Genomic DNA, 17,654 nt, shown 5'->3' on the forward strand with positions numbered 1-17,654 from the left:
TAAGACCAAGAATTATCACGCTAGCATACTGACGTAGTACACTCCGAGCCTCAGACGTGCGAATCTGAATGAAAGATGGACAAATGCAGTTGTGTCCACAATTACTCTCAACGTCAAACTGTAGAAATTTTAGAGAAAGTCTAAGATAAGTAAAATCATTGTCTATCTGAAATCACTAAGAATTTTGTAATAATTTATATTAATATCAAAGCTCGGGTTGCTGTGCTTACATTCTAAAACACATTTTTTAAAATATTAAGGAAAAATCTGGACTTCACTGAAAGTGATACCGAGTTCCTCTCCAGTCACCAAACATTGGAGCAGCCAGCTGGTCAGTAAAGGACAATGATTAACCCTTTATATGGATGTCAGTGGAATGTGTCCTAAAGACTCCACCCTAATGCTTTGCCCTCTCATTTACGATATCTTCAAGACTGTCACTGAGGTGAAGGGCATTCTAGTATTGAGACTCTCCATGATTAATTCGGATACAAGATCTACTGCAACTGTCCCACCAGCTACGAAATATCCAAATTTGCTCATTTATAGATTTATAAAATTATGTTGGCTTTTTTTGTTTAGTTCAGAAATGATAAAAGCGCTGCTCTATGACTGATCTACAAATGTACATTATTATGCATTTGCCACTTATTTAAACTATATCAATTATTTAGTTCTCAAAATCAATAAATTGTACGTGTTACTTCTTATATGGACTCTTCGATTTGAGGCCCAATGGCACACTAAAAGTCTAAATCCTAAAAATCATTTATGCTTTTGTTTCGGGGGATGTTTCTGAGTTTTCTGTGTAAATGTGGTCTTAATCTGTTTCTATAGACTCATTGTGAAGCCCATCAGATGTGGGCCATGAACTCAAGAGATTTTTTAAATTTATTAGAAAGAAGACTCACAGCCCCAACAAACATTGTTGTCTTTTGTCTCCTATCAGATAAAAATATAACATCCTGCATATAAAACAAAATAAGAGTCACATTGTATTTGGCGCCATCTACAGGCCCAGTGAATGCGCTGTCTGTTGCACCAAACTTCTGGGAGTGAAGTTTGGTGCAACAGATTGCAAAATTCAACCTCGCAAAAAAAAAAAGAAGCTGTTGTGTTAAATTATATCTTGTAACTTTAAGAATCCACAAAGGTTTCAGGTTGTCTAAGCTTTTATATGTTTTAGGTCATTTTAAATGGCAAATTTAAACTGCAACTTGCTATAGGTATGGTAAATGGTAAATGGACTGCATTTATATAGCGCTTTTATCCAAAGCGCTTTACAATTGATGCCTGTCATTCGCCAGAGCAGTTAGGGGTTAGGTGTCTTGCTCAAGGACACTTCGACATGCCCAGAGCGGGGTAAGTGCATAAGAGTATTTAAATTGAAATTTTTACATTTTTCAAAGTGCGGTTTGGAATAATGATATATTAAAGTGCCAAAGCATTAAGCAGAGGGGCATAAGGGTGCATCTGTGTATTTTTGTTGAGAAACATCATATGTCTAGTATGGTAGCACACCCCATAACATGACCAACGTGGTTCAAAACACTACTTTTTTTTTTTTTTTTTACGAGGGAACTGTGCTATTTTGGTTTTCAGGGCTATTCCAAAGCAGTAGCTTCGTTCCCGTTAGCAACCGACAAAGCAGTTAGGCCCTGGCCTTCGAGCGAGGAACACGGCTCAGACCTTCGCGCTATCATTATTCACAGGGATCAAATAACTGGGGCCGGCCTTCCTCCCGCTCGGCTAAGGAGAGCAGCATCGCCTTGAAAAATGTTTAAATCAATCTGTAATAATTCTCGATATACCAGCTCCCTGAGGGACATTAATTATGCCTCCCGCTCACACAGTCCTTTCCCTTTCGTTTTGACATTTGACCAAAGAGTGCAGACATCAACGCTTCAGAGAATTAACATTTTAACATTAAGAAGTCTGAAGAGGGAGAAAGAGCCGTGTTATAAATTCTCTGGTTCTGCGCGTGGGTGAGATGTGGTGGCTGTGCAGCGATATGCGATGCCGGGGGTTCTGTGGGGTGAATGAATGACAGGCCCGGTTACCAGCCACATCGTCACGGGCATCGGCTGCGTCCGACTATCGAAAAAGGGCCACATCTGGATGGAGCGGGAGAGAGTCTGGCCACTGCTCCTGATAAACCCAGGGGTCCACGTCGCGGCAGATCAGCTGGAAGGAGTGAGGCTTTGCGTCAACACAACATCAGAAGCACTTTCCCCACAGGCGTCATTACAAAGAGCCCTTAAAAGCTAACTGATCACTCTAGAGTATACACTGAAGTATCTGCCCAGAAAAAGTAAAAACAGTGGAGGAGTTGTATTTACATTTTACATCATTTGGCAGACGCTCTTATCTAGAGCGACTTCCAGAAGTGCGCCGAACTTTGAACTTCAGTTTGACAAAACAGCTTCACATCCACATATCAGAGAATTAAAAAAAACTCTCGAGACAAATCTGGTAGAGATGAATTCAATGATAGGCTACACCCCTTGCCTCCATGTTCTCTATGCCAGGCAATATTTCTACACAGGATGCTGCTGTCATCAGATTTTCAGAAATTGTGCATGAACTGTCATGTTCTGCTTCGTATCGTGAAGTTTAACTCTCACCTGTGAAGCACAGGTAACAGAATGCCTGAATGGCACTTTGTATCTGTAGTTCCACTCTGTACTATATTGACTCTGCCTTTCCAAGCCAGCTTCTGATACAGGGCAGTAGTGAATGCACTGGTGAATTAAAAAAAAAAAAAAAAACACCATGTTACTTAAGCCTGTCTGTGATTAAGGTAGGTTAAAAACAGAAAGAACATGGAAATGGACTGATAACAGGGCCCATAGGCTAATATTTGTTTAGCCCTAGTTAAACGGGCGCAGAGCAGGCTACATGTAGCTTGCATCGGAGTGCCATTCGACAATAATTAATAAGGTTGTGTGTAAATTTCATTAACTACATCATAACTTTTATGGATGAGGTACTTCAGATTGCTTTCATAATTCACACCGGCCCAAGCTCCCTATTCAGCTTGAGCATGTTTCCAGCTCAGCTGTGTATCTTCAGATTATGGACCACCGACTGAGTTAATGCATCTTTAGACCACGATATCTGTCGCAGATTCTAGATTTGGCTAAAGGAACATTATTCCACGACATGCGTTACGGTCTCACAACCACACCGCGTGGGTGGCCTTTCAATGATAGCAAAAACAGGTGTCTAGAACCGGACTTGTACTCACATGATAAGTCACAGGAGTATAAAGACTTCTTACACCGGCACACCGGCCTGCGCAAATACGAGCAGCTATTATGGAGTTATCGGTGCATTTCAGTGTAGGTTTCCACCATTTTGAAAAGATCGTCATGGTAACGCCGCATATAACAAAAAGGCCTTTCTTTGCGGCCGACGTTTAGGGAGGCGTGAGAAACGGTGGGTGAAGGAAAACATCGATTCTTTATTTCATAACACCACCATAAATATATCTCTCTGCTACGCTAGCTTTTGGTCCCCCCCCCACCCCTACTATTACAAAACAGGACAGATCCCCCCCCCATAATATAGCATGATGATGAGAAAAATAATTTCATATAATAAATATTTCATGTTGCGGTTGAGATATACTGATCAGCAGCCTGAAGTATTTTTCCCCTTAGAATTCACCAGAAATTATCATCTCAAAGCTGTCTTTTAAAAAAACCTAGAGGGTTGCAGTTCTCAGGGTCCATGCAGTTCAGTGGATATTGGGCTGGGGGGGACAGGCTCCAGCCCAAATCAAGGTAGGTTTACACGTGGAGTGCTGAATGGATGTAATGTGTTGTAAAAGTGCATGTGGATTTCAGGCGGGTTAAATATAGCTGTAGGCGTACTGTCAGAACTAAAGATCTAAGAATGTGCTGTCAAAAATCTTTCCTGCTTTCAGGGTCTCTGCACAGCAAAATGTTCACTTGTTAAATACACTCTTACAAAGTACATGTGGGCCCTATTTGACTCATATGTACTCTGTTAGAGTGAAATTAACCCTGGATATTTTACCGTGTAGCATTCAAGGTTCAGCGGTATCTTTCCTGGTTAGATTCACAGAAGCATTACAAAAAGGAAACTCACCAGAAGCCTCTTGGAGGCTGTGTGAGACATAGTCCACCTACACACACAGGTTTGGGTGGAGACAGGGAGATACGTCACCCTCGATACCGTCACATGAATTAATCGCTAGTGCGCTTGTGAAACTTGTGAAGTTCGACGACGCGAGACCAGGTGGTCCAGAAGTGTTTCTTCCCACCAAAGTTTAAATGAAACCATACGCCCGTGAGCTCCCCCCCCAATGTTTACGAAATTGTGCTCAACAATGCTGGGCCCTAACCCAACACCCGTTCCAGCCACCGGCTCTTGCGCAGGCAGTTCCGCAGACGCCTCATTCAGAGAAAAATCCCAACGAGAAAAACCAACAAGTGCAAACAGGCTCACGTACTGCAACGCAAGGAAGTAAATAATTACTGACGATTACAGGAGGAATTATTCTCCATTAGAGGGGAGACTGGCAGTTGCTATACATGAACTATAATGAGTCCAGAGGCAACTCGTGCATTTGCACTTATATCTTATGAAACTGATCTTCTTGCCAATTGGCATCATTGACTAATTTCTTCCACACGTGAAAGGAACAATTTTCTGCAGCATTGGAGTTTCTTAGAATAGTTTGTTTTGTTCAGAAGAGGCAGTTATTAGTTAAAAGGACTGCGTACATTTGCATGTAAAAGTGCCACTCTTAACACTTCACCAGATTTAACCAGGCATCTTACCACATGAATAAAATCCAATCACCATAAACATATTTATTAAATATACAGGTTAAGATAAACCTATAAATGTTAGAATTTATGAAGGACTGAACAATTAACCAGAACAGAGGAGTGCAAAGTGAAAAATATTTTTTTCTTAATTATCTTAGGTTTTGAAATAGTAATGTTTAAATAGGACTTCTGACAAAAGATTTATTCATTTTCTTATTTTTCATTGTATTGTTTTTTTTAAGTACATTACCATCCTCATCAATGGAATTTTTAAAATCCACATTTGAGATTCCCCAAACTTTTACTAATTCACAGTGATGGCATCAAGGCCTTAAATATTATTTTCTGTTAAAAAAAAAAAAAAAAATATATATATATATATATATATATATATATATATATATAAAATTACAATAGTTCCAGCAAAAAAGGAGAAACAGCACAAGGCAGCCTGGCAGACCATCACTTCAAACCCCCGAACTATTCTTGTGGGGCTACACCTGGTCATTCGGTGAAGGTGTCACAAGCATAGACTCTGCCCTACAGCCTATAAATGCTTGTTGAACTATGTAATTTAACTAACGTAGCTGACCGTGACCTTTGACCTCATCCTACAAGGGAAGGCCGTCCTTTAATTGAGCAGGGAGGCACAGACAGTGCTATAAGTGCCCCATAGCAACACATCCACTCCTACTCATCAGTGCTTCTCTACACCAATTACCATTGAGCTGTCCTGCAGCACACTTTATAGGGCAATCTCCCCCACTGTCTGGTCCACAATCACATCCCCCCCATCATCCCACCATCATACCGTCTGCAATCAAAATCTCCCCCACCAGCCGGTCCCACAGTCACAACACAACCCCTCCCCCTCCCCTCCTTAAAAAATGAAAAAAAAAAAATTTTGCTTAGGGCCCCCAAAAACACCTTAGCAAAAAAAGGCTGTCGTTAGCAGTAGCATTCCAGCGCGGCTCCAGCTGGGCTGAGTGTGAAACGTCAGCTTGTATAAACGTGCAGCCCGCAGGAAAAACTCTGCAGAGTAAGCAAACGCGAGCGGCCATTTTTCCCCCTTCACCCGACCACTGGCAGAGGGAGCCTTCTTACGACTGAAGACGCTCGAGCCGGGCCAAAACTGAGCAGCGCGAAATGACATCCCACCTGACAGCTGTATAGGCGTGAACACACAGTCTGAATTTGGGGGGGTGGGGGGGGGCAGCTTTCAGTGCAGCGTAGGAAGGTTTGCTAGCATTGCCTGTTAACGCTGTAGCTTCACTATAAATACTACGGACTGACAGGCAGGTTTAAGGTAAAGGGATGCATTTATTTACTAATATTAATTAAAGTACTGTACTTTTATAACCACAACACAGCTATTTTTGGAATACATTCAAAGAGGACCCTGTTTGTGCACTTGGGAGTAGCCAACTACAGTGGAACACCACCATCGATACCAATCTCCAAGCTCTGTGAGCCCCACTTTAACTAAAAAATCACACGTCTGAACACAGGCATATTTAACATTCCCACTAATTAATTTTGATATTAAACATTTCTATACATTAGGCTTGATGTTCCCCTTTCGTTTAATGAGAAACAGAAGCGCACAGATTAAACTGAGGGCAGAGAAATGTAAGAAAGGGTAAAAAGACTGCTTCCTCTAGTCTGCCATTCTGAAATAGTGGCCTGAACAGATAAAATGAACAAGAATGTGAACTTTTCACAACTTTTTTTATAAAGTGTTCACCATGTCGTCTTCTGTATTTTTTCTGTTTGTTTCAGTATATATTTATTTAGACGCTGTCATAACAAAGTCATCTGAAATCTGGTACAAAATAAATTCTGAAATCCACCTGTACTAATTATTCTTGAAGTGTCAGAGGTTTATCACATTTTATCACTTACATTTTTGGGGATTTTAATATATTATTTTAATAGAGTCTTGAGAAATACATTTGTTTCTAATACAGTAAATGTACTTGTAGGTATTGTATTTATGACAGTAGGATCCTTACAAAAAAAATTCCTATATTTTTTTCAGGTATTTTTCTTCAAAAGTATGATTAGTACATTGATTTTTATGGCAACTGTGGTAGAAATCATATTATAGGCCTACATTAACTATAAAATAAATGCAATTCCTTTCTCTCGCAGACACACTCATAATCAGTATGGCCCTCATGTAAGATTTTTACAAGGCAACAGAAACAGCTGGCCTCTCTTACACATTTGATTAATGTTCAGCACTCAAAATCTCACACACTCAAGGTGTAAAAATAGATTCTGAAGGTCAGAAGGTTCCTCTGTTCATTCAGCTTTGGTAAAGGGAAGATAACTTGATATCGCTTCATAGTACAGACCTCTGAACTGGAATTGGAGAAGTACTTTATTTTGTGTGTGTGTGTGCGCACGAGAGACAGATATACAGATAGCGAGAGAGCGAAAAACAGAGAGAGACAGAGAGAGCGTCATAATCAGGTTTTTTGGTTAAGTATTAAACCATCAAAACAGTGCAGGCCTACTGGAACAAATAAAACCTCATATTAAATAGATCTTAGCGGTAGCAGCAGTAGTTGACAGCAGTAGTACACCTTCCATAATGTATGCAAATAAGCCTTTCGGTTTGGTCCCCACAAGTTCCCACAAAGCTTTGATAGTACCATCTGATTCGTGAGCCCAACAGTTGCAAACAACAAAGCCCCTGTCCGTGTATGTGTCGATTACGTTTCCTATGGAAATACACAGGCGATGCACCCCCGCACGTTGATCCGTAATGGACATTTTTATTTGCTTCCATTCTTAGTGGAAAGAACAACCGTGCTTAAAGCTGAAAATAGTCACCCGTTTTAATTACCAACAGAGGCGTCACTAGGGGGGTGCGGACCGCACCGGGTGACACCATCAGAGGGGGGTGGCACCGAAATGACTGGCAATCAATTTTTTGTGCAGAGTTTTGTGTAGCGACGTGTTGAAACAGCGAATTTCTCCGATGCAGTTTGCTGCCGGTTGATTTAATTAGCGACATGAATGCGACGAGAAGCGCTTTGTCGTCGTCGTACCCGCCGTCGACAACTTCGAACAGCACTTCTCACCACCCCCCCTTCCCACCCGTCGACAACATCGGGTGACACCAACGGTCGACCGTATCGTGTGTCACCAAACCCAGTGACGCCACTGATTACGAATCCACAGGGCTGCAGTTGGGTCAAGTGCATCTTATCGAAGAGATAATCTCAACTGAAAAATATGACAAGGCTTCAGGGCTCAGGACATTGTGAACTGCTGCAGTCACAGAGTGATCCTATCATCCGGTTCTGCACCATCATACACAGGGACTTGCAAATAATGTTTTGTCTTGTGCTAGTGCCTGCAGATCAATAAACGATTTCCTTAACACTGTTAATTGCAGTTGATTTTGTTATATACTCAGGTGATTTGACTGCCAATGTAACCTTTCAAGTCTAGGCTCTCTTACATGTGCAGGGTATTATTACGCTAATTTATGGACATCGTGAGCAAATTTTGATGATAACGAAATGCATCCATTTAGGCTAAATAACGTAAAATAACGGATATTTTCCTTGGTTAGAAACAAAGAGTATCAGTTGGTTAACATTTGATTGGGTAGAATGCTGAACATTTTTGTGCCTTAACTGAGAAATTCTGTAAAGGTCAACAGAGAAAAAAAGGAGGCTATTTCTGCACAAAATATTTTCACAATATAAAAATAGCATGATTTGTAGAATATCCGTTTTGCAGACTGTTTAAAAAATAATTAAATGCCTTGGTCAAACTGAACTTGTCAGTATTTTGCAACAGAAAATAGTCATTAAAATGAGCCATTTAAAAATGATCAGCTTAAAAAATATATAAATGATGTAAGCACCGACATAAATCCCCTGATTTTCAGGATTGACAGCTATTTTTATAAAAATCTCAATTTCACAATAAAAAAAATAAAAAAACCATTTGCACAGCTGCTGATGCAACCAGTAAAGCGCATTATGACACTGGAGCTAACGGGAGCATAATGCTGCATATTCACTCATCCGTTCAGTTTCTACCCGTGGCTAAATCAAATGCTCACCATGTCGTGGACGTGGCAGCGCCGGATAACCCTGAAATCCTGCAGAAATAACAGCAATAAAATGGACGCTTAAGCTCCCGAAGAGGCTCAGGCATCCGCACAGTCAGGTCGGCATGTGGACCAGTGGCCCTCTTCACTTCTACGTTTTCTACTGTATTACTGATCTCTTATCCAGAGCGATCTCCGATCGTCTACCAAGTACTGAGGGGTTGACATTACTTTGAGACAAGTAAAGATGCAAGAAACCTTTTTTCCCCACATGTCAGCGCAGAAAAAGTATGAAAAATGTGTGCTTGAGCACAAACTCATCTTCAAGGCCTACTAGAATAGGGAAGCACAGAAAATTTGATGATTCACAAACATCACTTTAGCGTTACAGTGATAATGTTATACAAAATACTGTAACATTTATACTACAATTATAACATCTGAGGTAAGGGGTAAGAACACAGACTGGCACAGTTCATGGTGTTTCTTTGTAAGTAAATATCATGTTGTGACAACCCTCTCCATCAGCCAGTGTGCAGCTAGAGGTACAAGCACCCCTTGGGATACTTCAAAGGGTTCTACAGGGCTCTTCAAGGTAAATGGGGTAATTAATTGGATTTATCTGAGTAAATAATCATCAAGTGATACTTACAAAATTAATTATTTACCCTTTAAGCCGTATGATCACAAACATGCGATTAGAATGTTTTTAACATTCTAATGCTGACATAATCACGACTGGTTGCTGAAAGCAGTGGAGTTCTAGAACACCGACCCGTGAATTTTGAAGGGAAAAAAAACCTATTCTTCAAAGGGTTAAAGTACTTTCATTGAGGTTACAGAAAAGGTTAATAGCCACGCTTAAGAACAGTAAATGTGTCATAACTGCAAGACTCAGCTGAGTATGGTCAACTAACCTGACAATCACTCTTGAGTTTAAAGCCTTATCAGAAAGGGCTGGATGCCACAATTCGGCTGGCGGTCTGTTCCCCGCAGCAGCGTGTAGCAAATGTTTACCCTCTACGAGAAAAAGAGGGGGGGATTATTTCCGAAAAACAACACCACCTGCGAATGAGCGGAGATTATTCGGGCCATGTTTTCACCCCTTTGGGGAAAAACAGCAGAAAGAAAGAAAGAAAGAAAATGAGCCAAGAATGAGTCCTGTTTCACAGCTGCTTAATAAAGAAGGGATTAATGAGGGAATTTCTTCCAGCTTGCTTCAGCGGCCGCGCGGTAACTCGGTGGCTAAACCCAGATACCGCGAGATAATAAGAGGCCCTCTTTGCCATGTCTACTACTGCTGAAAGAAAGATAAAGTTCAGCGTAGTAAGTTTTTTGGAAATTTTGTGGATTAAGCTTTCGATGTTCTCTTTTTTTCCCCGATAAATTTTGCTGCTTTGGCAACAAAAAGTAAGTCAAGACAGACTGTGCCGTCAGAACGGACTATTGGATAAATTCAGTGTGCGCAAAAAATGTGACTAGATCTACTGCTCAAGCAATACTTCATTTATATTTTATTGTGATGATATTCGGTATTTATAAAGACTACACAAAAATATCCTCAGTGATCTATGGCAGCAGATGAATTGGAGAGTTATTACCTTGTTATAAACGCACGGCCTTTTCCACAAACAAGTCCATCGTGCGCTTACAAAGCAGCCAGAGAAAAATGCCAAAATATTTTTTTAAAAAATCAAAACACACAGTTTCTCAGAATATGTGGTAGAGATGGGGCTGAAAGAGGGGGATGGGGGTTAATTAAACCTTTACAAATAAAATGGCTTACTGCCAGGAGGCTGCCAACTCATTTCAAAACAGCACAAATTCTCAGTATTACGCGGAGCAGGAGCAGCCGTTGGTCTTTGAAAGGAACGCCACTTTTCATATTTCTCATGGCATGTGTGCGCTCCAATCAGTGGCCATCCAGGGAGTGATTGTGGTCATTCTAATTATCTACAAAGAAAGGGTGAAATCCTTCGCGCACGGCACCCAATGTGAAAAATCAGGGCTGGCCATTTCAGAGCAATTTCCCACTGCAATCTCAATTGAGCCTCTAAATACTTCCTCGGCTAATTAAATCAACTGAAACACTATTGTTTATAAGCCATCTTTGCAACCATATCTGTAGTTCCATCCACCTTCTGTCATTATCAAACAGAATTACTCGGAGAGGAAATTATGTTTAGCCTTTAGTACGTTCTAAGCAATTTATAGGCTTTTTTTTTCTCCACATGATGTAACACGATCAGTGACGATCTAATTGGTTATCAAGGAAACCATCTCCTGATCAATTTAAATAATTGCCATATTCCTGCAACCCTAGCCTGTCGCCAATTTACCTCGGGGTCTGCTTTTTCTCAACTTTCATTTAGCATTATAGCGATTATTAAATAGCTAGCGATGTAAATTGTTGTCAAAACATTTTCTGTCCGATACCTCTTTAAAAGAAGCTACTTTTCCACACTTTGAGGAAAAATCAGAAAAGCCCCGCTGTAGTTTGTTGATGCACAGGCCTGCGTCTTTAAATCTTTAGTGTTCTTATACTATCACGTCCCTGTGTAGATTAAATGGATAAATGTTTTTTTTTTTTTTTTTTACTTAAGCTATGTATGTTTTCCTGAAACGGGCAATCTGCCCTGTAAATAAATAATTAAATGATGTAATGTTATATTTGCATCGGTTACCGACTTCCGGGATGTTCCCATGGGATGCCTTCCTTCCTCTGAAAAGAACAGAAAGCTTTCCATGAAATATATGCCCTAAACTTTCCTGACATTTTTAAAATAAGGGCTCAGTCGGGGAGTTTGAAGCGGGTTTGTGATGGGTTGCTCGCTCGGGGACACTTTGTCCAGCGCGTGTTATCGAGGCGGCAGAGAGTATGGAGACGTTGAGTGTTTTCAAACGGTCGGCTCTCGCGGAGGTTCTCTACTCCGCAAGCGGGAACAATTAAGAAAACCTTACGTTTCAACCAAGAAGGAGTCAGTGAAGGTCAAGGATGTCTTCTCTTCAGGTTTTTGTTTACCGCTGCGTTGTATAGAACATACTCCAGCCACAATAACTCACATCCCCGTCAGGGGCGATCAGTTCGATGTAACATTGCGCAGGCACGCATCTCAAATAACCAGAAACACCTGATGGGGGCCAAGCACGCGTTTCCCTGCGAGCCTCTTTAAGGGCATTTTGGGTTATTACCATATGATTGTCATAAAACACTGGACGAGACGTTTGACATCACAGTGGCACTCCCCATTGCGGTGGAGCTGAAATGCGTCCCTAGTTTCAAACACATGTGCCTATTATTTACAGATCGGTTTCCACCGCGCAGGACGGAGCTTAAGCGAGCGGGGTCTCTCTGCCAGGGCTAAGTATGTGCAGATTCGTCCACAGTTCCCCTCCCTCGCGATAATCAGCCAGCATCCATCGGCACCAAAATGTTATACCTCACGGAAATGGGAAGCGCAGAAACCAAAAGACCAAAACCTCCAACACCGGTGGCCTCGTGCGTGATTCAGATATGGCGCCACAAAACCTGCCACCAGGCTCTGTAATTTGGTTCCTTGCTAAAATGAATACATAAATACAACCATAAATAAATAATTATCCGCCATGCGCTCTACATGGCAGTAACAGAATGTGATCAGTCATCGAGGGTTATTTTTTAAAAAGGCTTTTGGGATCAAGGCTCTCTAAATTAGCCTGTGACTCATCAACAGACAGTGAAGTCCCTTAATCCCGCCGTACCGCAACTGTTAACTGTATTACTGAACCATCCCATTTCTGGGCCGCACCTTACAGATTCGCTAAAGTTGCTGTCTGGAGACGGGGGAAAAATGAGATCAATGAAGAGAGCTAATAGTTCCCAGTGAGAGCCCTATTTTCAGGTTGGCGGATTTGAGGCCGCTGTGCCCATTAGCTTCCAGTGATTCTGGAAAACCGCGGGAGAAGCTTGCCGTCTCGAGGGGGCTCCGCGTGTTTGTACAGGAGCGCACTTAACACTGTGCCGAACAAGTCCAATAACAAGACGTGGGGGCTTCAGAGAGAGATTTGGCCAAAGGAGCCCCTTTTGGGATAAAGAAAAAAGGAGATCAACTTGAAAAATTGCACTTGGGGGAATTCCATGAAGCCCCAAAGATTTCGTTTAGGGTTGAAAACCTAATGGGTCTAAGACACAGCGTGCAAAGGTCCACTGCAACCAGGCTTCCCCGTAACAACCAGGCGTTTTGTTTAACCCTTTCCTACCAGCTTACATTTTTTTTTAAACTTTTGTGGACTTTTGGACATATACTGTGTGCAAACAAGCACGGCAGAACATTTCAGCGACCGTTAAAGTAAAAGGTGAGGTCTGGATGTGAGGTTGTCACATCCAGTGTTCTATTTTAGTATGAGTGTGATTAAGTTAATGTTCCCTTCCCTGTCCTGTATGAGGAAGTAAATAACTGAAAATACAACAGAGCACAGAAGACTCACCACTGGTACATGAACTGCATCGCATTTAGTTTAGATTTGCATGTTACATGTTTTGCTGTGGATGATGAAACTCAGATGGATTCATCAGCTAAGGAAATTTCACATTATATAACATGTGACGTCATATGCCAAGCACGAGCAAGCTGCACTGCCAAGGAGGGACAGTGATCACAAGACACGCTCCACCTGGGACAGACATTCACTTGCTAAAAACCTGAAACTAAGGCCTCAAAAATCATCACAGAACTGAATCAACACCTCTGTTACCAAGTCTCAGCAAAAACCGTGCATTCTGAGCATAAGCAGAACTCCCATTCCTAAACTTTCCTGCATCCCAGGCTAATGCACAAACATGCTGATGTACAAAGATGCATAACCTGTTGTAAGGAGCACAAAAACCTGGACCGCTGAGCAGTGAAAACAGTGCTATGGTCAGATGAGTCATCTTGTGACTCTTTTTCCTACATCTGCACAGGCTTACAGCTGGAGAAAGCCATAGGAACCCTTCTGCCCACAATGTCTGCTGCCAGCTGTGAAGCATGGCAGTGGCTTTGTAATGGTTTGGGCAGCCATCTCCTGGGAGTCATCGGGTTCGAAGATCGCTCTGCTGCGTGGTCATATTATGGCCACAGAACGTGAAGCCGGTTTACAAGACCGGGAGCACTCTACGCTGCGCACACACACACACACACCGCTCCCTCATGATGTCCCTGTATAACGAGATGATAAAGCCCCAAAGCACACCGCTAGAACAGTTCAAGAGTGGTTTCATAAACACCAGGATGAAGCCAGACACCCCTCGTGGCCTTCCACAATCGCCAGATCTAAACATCCTTGAATCTTTATGGGAAGTTATACAGCACAGAGTGTAAAGAATATTTCCACCTCCTTCATTCCTCAAAGAATTTGAGGCTTTCCTTCTTTACGGAATATCCCACCTCATTCCAATAAGGGTTGTGGCTGTTCTGAAGGTGGAGGGTAGCCCTACTCCTTATTAGTTACTCGTTATTCAAATATTGTTCAGTGTTTCCTTTATTTTGTCCAACCCCAGTAATTCACATTTGAGGTCAGAAACGTAAATATGTAGGAATAGTCATAAAGGGGCCTGTTGATGGAAAGAAGCCAAGGGTTACTCCATTTTAAAACAGTATTTAAATGCTCAAGATTGTTTAAAAAATGTCTGCTCTCAACTGGGAAATGATTTAGACTAACTACCCAGGCTGTTTCAAAATAGGATGTGTACTTCTGCGGCCACAGATAAATGGCTACTGGTTTGGTCACCATAACATAAAAAAAGATTTTCCACCGACTCCTTTCCCAAATTTGTTCTTGTCAACAAATACATAGATATATATTTTTTTCATTTAAAAAGGTACAGCCAAAAGCACATTCTTGATTATTCTTTATTTTGATTCTCTGTATGGAATTCAGCCTCACTCACCCAACCCTACTCCTAGTTTTCAGGAATTCAGAGAGAAGTAGGTAAAATGGTAACCAAGAGGACCAGCAGGGACTGAATCTTCTGGCAGAAGGGATTTGTGACTCTCATTAAAAACTCAGAGGGGATCTAGTTTCTCAGAGCCCATCACACTGGAGATAAGCAGCAAATGGAAATCATCCACCTTGTCATTCTTCATCTCAATCCCTCTCTAGAAAAGCCCTACAAACAGCCACCAAAGGAAAAGAAACGCACACAGAAAATAATGTGAAAGAATTGGAAGGGAAAATGCCCAGAATGTCAAATTGGAACAACGTGAGCTCCATCTCCGTCTCCGCGAGACACAAAGAAGCATCAAACTTCGGGGGGAATGATGAGATTGTTAGTGGTTTTTCTGGAGCAGACGAAACATTTTAACCAATTTGATTTGTTTGTGAAAGAAATCATTCTGATCGAAGCCCCAGTTGCTGCCAAGCGCGCCTCTGGTCTCTCTCACGCTAATCTGGTTTGACAAGAGCGGGTAAGAGGAGAGACGCGGGAGGTCAGCGCGAGCCCTCGACTTCAAACGCGTGGAAGTGTAAAACAGAGTTTGTTAGGGGCTAAAACAACTAACCGCGGGATTAGCGGATGTCCGCTAAGTGGCCTTGAGATTTTGCCGTTTACATCTGCAAATCTGGAAGAAAAATAGAAATTACGAATGCCAAAACACGGGCCGGTAAAAACACGAGTCTCAGGTTTTCAAAACTCCAGCCCTGCTCATATCAACGGCGCATTAATTTTCAGCCCAATCTACAGTATGTTTCTGTTACTTTTTAAATTCATTTCACGTGGCGGTAAATTAGTGAAATGCTGACTCTTGTTTAAAAAAAATGAATTAAAAAAACATTTTATAAAATAGAAAGGTGTTTACTTCGTATTGAAATTTATGCAGGATTGAAAAATTACTCCTCATACTATTTATTTATTAGAAGCTGTTTTCAATGGAAAGGCCAATTTTAAGAAATACTGAAATCCAAAGAGTCTCAAACTATATATAATAAGGTTAAGTACATGCCTCCAACTACATGTACTCGCAGAGGTCAGAAACCTGGACCAGACTACACCTGCAACCAATCAGCAGAGAGACTGGGCGGGGGCATACGTGAGCGATGGCTTCCCCACGAATATCTGCCGCGCTCCAGCAGCAAAAGAGCCGGGAGTGTGTCTCCTGACCCCACCCCCCCACCCCGGTAAATAAATCAGCGCTGCTCAGCTGCTAAGTGCCTTGCAAAGGCTGGCCTATACATTAAGTCCATAATGTGGACTCAGAGATAAACACTTGAAGGGTCTCTGTACTCCCCGTGAAGCAGGGTAAATCACACATCCCTCAGAGGAGTTTGACAAGCAGTCACGAGAAGCTAAAAAAAATGAGCGGCAGCCGCAAAGATGGCCGCTGAAACAAGCCGCGTCTGTGTGTATGTGAGAGCGAGCGAGAGAGAGGGAGGTGGATGATGGACACCACAGGTGTTACCTGTAAAATTAAACACATTGTGGTGAAACACGAGCTTTTCTGAAGTAAGCCCGCTTATGTGGAAAAGGTGTCACTGTCTTTAATCAGAGCACTGATTTTGTAGATCATTTTCAAGGTCTGTATGGATTGTATGGTTTGCAGTTATGTTACTTTATTTAACCATGTTAGTCTCACAGCGATTAAAATTTATTTTGCAAGAGGGACCGAGCAAGACCAGCAGCAGCACAGTTGCATTAAGCAGTTTACGGAACACAGAGTACAAAAAGTAATGGCAGTAGATCCATCGATGGTGAAGACAACCATGAAAAATAAACCCGTGAAACACTCCTTTCATATAGCCTATTTAAAACCTTATTTAGCCTTTCATATAGCCTATTTAAAAGTCTAATATCACCGGTATACTTTACCATGTAGACACTTCAGACACCGTTGGCGTGTGTTCAACTTCTATACCAAACAGTAGGCAAGTGCGCTGATTTGGACATGGCCTAGTCTAGCTGGCTTAAACTAGTAGGACTTACTCTATTGGTAGGTGGCGTGTCTGATTGACAGTTACAAACTCCAACCACATATTAATGGCTGCCGGTAGTCCTCCATCTCCATCCGTTCCATTGGCCGTCGCATATTTGAAATTTGGTAGCGTGAGAGAATTATTATGACGTCATGAAGACCTACGATGCACTATGTTTGTTTATTTATTAATTTATTTTTTTACTTGGCGTCATACAATCTTCATCTGTGGTGTCAAACTGTGTCTGCAGGTATTTTTGGGTTCTCTTAAGTTAGCAACCATTGAAGGCCTTGAGGTCAAGGAGTGTGGACTATTTAGCCAGCAAGTCAACAATTCGTTGGTGCATAGCCATTTAATTGGTGCTCTCCGGGACTGGATTCTGACATTTGTAGCCTACACGTTCATGTTCCTTATCTAAAAAAAAGTGCTGGTATTTATTTACCAGCATAATTAATTCGCAGAAAGGAACAGTTTCAGCGTTCACTCGCTGAAACTGTTCTTTCCAAGATTTGAGTTCACTGATCCCATTCCTTTATAACTAATGTTCGAGACCCATCAACCACAGTTGTACCGCCTCAAATTAGCGCAACACATATGCAAATCATCACGCTTTCCGCAACAGTGATTCACCTGGTCATTAAAGGGGGAAAAAAATGAGAAAGGAACTTTCAGTAGTCATTATCTGAAATTCCCATGCAGAGTCCGGGTTGAATTTGATTTTAAAACACAGCTATTAAACTAACAAAAACACACACAAAACCAGTCGTTTGTTATCTTGTTTAATTGGTGAGATTAAGCCAATTTAACTGAGGCCAGATTGTGTCTCCATATCACTTCAGACTGCCTTCATAGCAAAA

At 41.6% G+C, this 17,654-nt stretch overlaps 1 long non-coding RNA gene across 10 annotated transcripts; it reads right to left on the bottom strand.

Moving 5' to 3' along the window:
- Positions 1-873: 873 nt before the first annotated feature.
- On the bottom strand, positions 874-16,958 carry LOC135262677 (uncharacterized). Of its 10 annotated transcripts, XR_010332265.1 has the most exons (6): positions 10,473-11,020; positions 9,789-9,891; positions 4,370-4,476; positions 4,114-4,150; positions 2,625-2,741; positions 874-2,184 (listed from the first exon to the last, which is right to left on the bottom strand). It is a non-coding gene; the product is annotated as an uncharacterized LOC135262677 (long non-coding RNA). The 10 variants fall into 10 exon arrangements; XR_010332270.1 differs by lacking the exons at positions 9,789-9,891; positions 10,473-11,020 and adding an exon at positions 16,694-16,958; XR_010332263.1 differs by lacking the exon at positions 4,114-4,150 and having other exon boundaries at positions 10,473-11,006.
- Between the last annotated feature and the right edge of the window lie 696 nt (positions 16,959-17,654).

Source organism: Anguilla rostrata, chromosome 9, assembly GCF_018555375.3.
Source record: "Anguilla rostrata isolate EN2019 chromosome 9, ASM1855537v3, whole genome shotgun sequence".
In the NCBI taxonomy this organism is placed as follows: domain Eukaryota; kingdom Metazoa; phylum Chordata; class Actinopteri; order Anguilliformes; family Anguillidae; genus Anguilla; species Anguilla rostrata.